The following is a 6,093-nucleotide window of genomic DNA, read 5'->3' on the forward strand; positions in this document are numbered from 1 at the left end:
ATCAAATCCCCCCTCACTCTTCTCTTCTGCAGACTAAATAACCCCAGTTCCCACAGCCTCTCCTCGTAAGTCATGTGCCCCAGCCCCGTAATCATTTTCGTTGCCCTCCGCTGGACTCTCTCCAATTTGTCTACATCCGTTCTGTAGTGGAGGGACCAAAACTGGATGCAGTACTCCAGGGGTGGCCTCAACAATGCCGAATAGAGGGGAATAATCACTTCCCTTGATCTGCTGGCAATTCTGCTATTAATAAAGCCCAATATGCCATTGGCCTTCTTGGCAACAAGGGCACACTGCTGACTCATATCCAGCTTCTCGTCCACTGAAATCCCCAGGTCTTTTTCTGCACAACTGCTGCTTAGCCAGCCTGTAGCGGTGCATAGGATTCTTCCTTCCTAAGTGCAGAACTCTTATGCACTCAACCTCTCGACCTGAAGACTCTCTTGTCATCCTCCTCTGTAATCTAGAATTTAGTAGTGTTATTAACACCTTAGGAGTCCCTAAAGGTCAAGCCATTTTATTTCAATCAATATGTACTAACACACACAGAACTCTTATAAGATAATAGCTTTATTGCAAGGTATATTTTGGATGAGGGCAGAGAATTCCTAATCATTTTCCAGTTTATTTTCCTCTGTCCCTGTCCCCACCAACTTACTTTTCTTTGCAAATCTAATAAGCTCATAAAGCCTGTGATGCTGAGTGAGCACATGCAGAAAACACAACAATTCACCTCTCAAGGGACAGCAGGGACATGAGAACCAATGTCCTCTAGCTGTTAAAACCAAAACACAGAGTCCTGAGTACCGGATCTCATTCTTCCACTGAAAATCTGCTACCACATTCAGAAAGTTGAAGCCAGTTTGAAACTAGATCAGTCACTGAAATAGAGACACATAAAGGAAGAAGTGATGCAGTTTGAACACCAAACAGAACTTTCAAATATTTGTTTTTTAAAAGCATCAGGAAAAATGAAAAAAGAGATAGGAGAAGGGAAGCATTGTGTGAAATATAAACCAGCATTTTGAGTGAATATTTTTTTGTGAAGAAGGGAAACCAGTATCTGAGCTAAACAATTGATAGAAATATGGAAACGCATGCTAGGTTTTGACTGAAAAGATTCAAGGATGTTCTCTTGAAAGAAATTCATATAATATTTAAAATTATTTTTCCAATACCTGTTTGTTCTGTAAGAAAGATCAAAGCAATAGGAGGATAAAAATACCATAAATCCATTGCATATCAGCATAGGTATGAAGCTAATTGCATTATCACTGTCACCATATACAACCAGAGGAATTTCATTGTGCTCATTTCAAATCCCTCTCATAACGCCATTCTAAAAATACAAACCCTCTGAATAAATTACACTGGTCTACAATTTTTGAGAAGTCGTCTGCTTCAGAGATAAAATGTGCTATTTATTATGTATTTTGATGTGCTGAATTCAAATATGACAATTAAAACAACTGATTGGCTACTGTTTCTAAGATATTTAAGTTTTTACATTTTATGTCTATGTATATTGTGTAGATAGTAGAGTTTTAATCATAAATTGTAAACCTAGGTCTTTTCATGTGTTTATGGTTGCGTTACATGATATTTCACCTGTCCTGTTTATGTAACACTTTAAAAATCTGCAAAAGGGTTATATAAATAAAATTTATTATGAAACAAAAGGCAAAAAACTATTATGTACACAGTTTAGTCCTATTCAGTGTCTACTCGGTGCTTCTTGGCTTGTCTCTTGTATTCATTAAATGGAGCATCTCTTGTCACTGTCCAGCAATAGTCTGCAAGCATTGATGGGCTCCATTTGCCCTGATAGCGTTTCTCCATTGTTGCAATGTCCTGGTGAAATCGCTCGCCATGCTTGTCGCTCACTGCTCCGCAGTTCGGTGGAAAAAAATCTAGATGAGAGTGCAAAAAATGTATCGTTAGTGACATGTTGCAACCAAGGCTTTTGTATGCCTTGAGGAGGTTTTCCACCAGTAACCTGTAGTTGTCTGCCTTGTTTCCGAGAAAATTTATTGCCACTAACTGGAAGGCTTTCCATGCCGTCTTTTCCTTGCCACGCAGTGCATGGTCAAATGCATCATCTCGAAGAAGTTCATGAGTCTGAGGACCAACAAAGACACCTTCCTTTATCTTAGCTTCACTTAACCTTGGAAATTTTCTATGGAGGTACTTGAAAGCTGCTTGTGTTTTGTCAATGGCCTTGACAAAGTTCTTCATCAGACCCAGCTTGATGTGTAAGGGTGGTAACAAAATCTTCCTTGATTCAACAAGTGGTGGATGCTGAACACTTTTCCTCCCAGGCTCCAATGACTGTCGGAGTGGCCAGACTTTCTTGATGTAGTGGGAATCTCTTGCACGACTATCCTATTCACAGAGAAAACAGCAGTAATTTGTGTATCCAGTCTGCAGACCAAGCGAGAGAGCAACAACCTTCAAATTGCCACAAAGCTGCCACTGATGTTGGTCATAGTTTATGCACCTCAAAAGTTGTTTCATGTTGTCATAGGTTTCCTTCATATGGACTGCATGACCAACTGGAATTGATGGCAAAATATTGCCATTATGCAGTAAAACAGCTTTAAGACTTGTCTTCAATGAATCAATGAACAGTCTCCACTCATCTGGATCGTGAACGATGTTGAGGGCTGCCATCACACCATCGATGTTGTTGCAGGCTACAAGATCTCCTTCCATGAAGAAGAATGGGACAAGATCCTTTTGATGGTCACTGAACATGGAAACCCTAACATCACCTGCCAGGAGATTCCACTGCTGTAGTCTGGAGCCCAACAGCTCTGCCTTACTCTTGGGTAGTTCCAAATCCCTGACAAGGTCATTCAGTTCACCTTGTATTATGAGGTGTGGTTCAGAGGAGGAGGATGGAGAAAATGTGGGTCCTGTGACATTGATGGTTCAGGATCAGAAGTTTCATCCTCTTCCTCTTCCTCGTCTGACTCAAGTGAGAATGAGAATGATTCTGGTGCATCTGGAACCGGCAGTCCTTCTCCGTGGGGTACTGGGCGTATAGCTGATGGAATGTTTGGATAATGCACAGATTTTTCTTCTTTGACACACCTTTCCCAACTGGAGACTCCATGCAGAAGTAACAATTGCTGGTATGATCTGTTGGCTCTCTCCAAACCATTGGCACTGCAAAAGGCATAGATTTCCTTTTCCTGTTCAACCACTGGCGAAGATTTGTTGCACAAGTGTTGCAGCATATGTGTGGGGCCCACCTCTTGTCCTGATCTCCCATTTTGCAGCCAAAATAAAGGTGATAGGCTTTCTTAACCATAGTGGTTATACTGCGCTTTTGTGATGCAAAAGTCACTTTACCACAAACATAGCAGAAGTTATCTGCACTGTTCACACAAGTATGAGGCATCTCTGCTCACTTGGGCTAAACAGAAATGTGTCCCTTTGCAAAATCAAACACTGACAAATAAGAGAGCACGACACTATGATTTCTAGAGCTGATATAGGGCAATTTGTTTAGCAGAGTGATGTAAGCTTCGTTATGATTGCATCATCCATGACTTCTAGGAATAACATGATGCAATTCATATAATGTATGACGCAATACCAGCTTCAGATTGCATCATTCATTGTTTTGCCTAAAAAGCAAGTACTGTCCAAACCCAGTCGTAGATTTATTCATAGATCCAGTCAATGATGTATTTTAGTCATTTCTGGTTTAAATAGAGATCCCTTCCCTTTATAACTCACTTATCCTCCGCCATTCCCAAGTCAAGGGTCGTATATAGTGACCCAATAGCATATCTTGAAAACTAGAGCCAATCAACAATTTTAAGCATCATTTTCGTTCTCGGTGACCCAGAATTAGTAAAGTTTGACTACATTTATTTCAGAAGCATTTTGGCTGTAGAGCAGTGTTAGCTCAGTAAATTGAGCTTAAAATTCTAATGTAATCTCCCAAATTTCTACAGAATTTACCAGCTTTTATTTATCAGATCCCCCCCCCCCCGTTCTTAATATTTCTACCTTAGCCACAGACAGTCACTTCCTATAAGCGTATGTGGTATAGTTTAGAATGAGTATGGTGCAATGTCAGTAACCCTGATCCTTCAAGATTACAATTACACCCAGCGAGGTGCTGAGCCAAGTGAGCTCCTACGGAAGTCAATGGGAGTTCAGGGTTCTAAGCAATGTCACGGCCTGAATGATTAAATCATATGTATCCACCCAGAATAGACAAGACTTTCAGGAAGTCTTGCATTTGAAAATGAAAGAGCACAGAGGCCTTGAACCTGATGTATAATACGTTAAGAATAGCGAATAAAGAAAACAGCAATATTCAGCTAAACAACCTACCAACCAGAATGCTGAATCCTGTCAAACCAGTATCAACAGCGAAATGTTTTGAAATTGTTTTTAACTATAATTGGCATTTTTGAAACTGTTAGTGTCACAATTAGTCAACACTAAAAACCCTTCTTCTTCCGATTGTTAAAACAATATTACAACAGGCAGGAATTGTTTTACAGTCCGATGGCCTTGGGTTTATCCTCTCTTGGGTGTGCATGTTCATAAACACAGATGATGTCATTTGTCTGGAAGACAGCCTTTACCAGTGTCATGATGCCTTGTGTGATATGGAGTGGAGTGGTAAATAAGTCCTCTATACTCTGGGTGCGACACACAGTGTTTTTTATAAGGAGGAGAGGAAAATAAAACAGTAAATAGAGCAACAAATATACACAAAATATTCTCAAACATAAAATGGCTTTTGGATAAGCTAAAGAAAGCAGCCTAGAGTGTTCCTAACCCTTTCAGCATTAGTCCCATCTATAAGATGAACTGTCCTTTGGTTTGGATAATTACCCAAAACAAAACAAACTCCAGGGGTGAAATCCTGATTCTATTGAAGTAAATTGTATTTTTGCTATTGACTTCATTGGGACCAGGATTTCAGCCCTAACGCAGACAGTAACCACAAACATTAGGTTTTAAACAAGAGAAAGGGAACAAGAAAAGAAAGAACTGCTTCAGGGTGGCTACTCCTGGAACTTATGCTGCACCATGTTAGTCTTGTTATTACTCAAAATTAAAAAGGAAAGTAGCAGGAGCATAGGGAAGAGTAAGGGTAGAACACCTTTATTCCTCAGAGTGCTTTGGGGCATGAAGTATTTCAGGTTTTCCTGTGACAACCAGTAATAGGCTCAGAAATTTTATTTGCAAGTAAAAATGTTGTTTCATATGTTGCCTATTTTACAGTAGATGTGGTTGTGCCCCAATTTGTGAATGAAAACTAATGTATTTAGTATCACATATTAGAAAACTAATGTATTTAAGACCTTTTCCCCCCCTCCCCACATCCATAGTGGAAAAGTCTTACAGGACTTAACGGAGGAAACAAATAGGGTTCTTTAGTTGAAATTCTATTGATATTAATTTTAAAATGTGTAGAATTTAATAGAGCTTTATATCTCTGCTGTAGAATTCTATTGATTGTCTTAAAATTTAATAAAAAGATTGTTGTTATTCTTTATTAAATTCTGTAGGACTTTTCCATAGGGACCTTTTTAACTCCAGATCAGGATAGTTGGGTTGCTCTATAACCTACATCAAAATAAAATAGAGAAAAAAGGATCTCCTTGTTAATATTTATTATTACAACTCTGGGTCTATCAGGGTGTCAGAAAGACTTTTGGATATGGATATAGGCGAACTATATTTCAAGATTAGTTACCAGTCTTACCTGCTTTTCCTGTACCAGCTCAGAATGTTTTATGGGTTGAGTACGAATCTTCAAGAAAGCACTAATTTAAGATTTCTATGATCTCTTCATGAGCTAGTATTTTTTAAGCTCTAGAAGATATCTGAGGAAATCTGATTTGAAAGACTAACTCTTGATTTGGTCTCATTTCACTTGGCAAAGCACAGCCAATAAGAAATCATTTGATGAAGAGACATTGTAGTGGCAGATTCCTACTGTCCTTTGTTAGACTAGTATGGTTGTAACTATGGCAACATCTTTTCTCCAGACCAAAGTTCAATTATTTTACAACTTTATTACCACTGCTGTTAGTTCAAAGTTTACTGGCATAATTTTCT

Source organism: Trachemys scripta, chromosome 7, assembly GCF_013100865.1.
Source record: "Trachemys scripta elegans isolate TJP31775 chromosome 7, CAS_Tse_1.0, whole genome shotgun sequence".
In the NCBI taxonomy this organism is placed as follows: Eukaryota; Metazoa; Chordata; order Testudines; family Emydidae; genus Trachemys; species Trachemys scripta.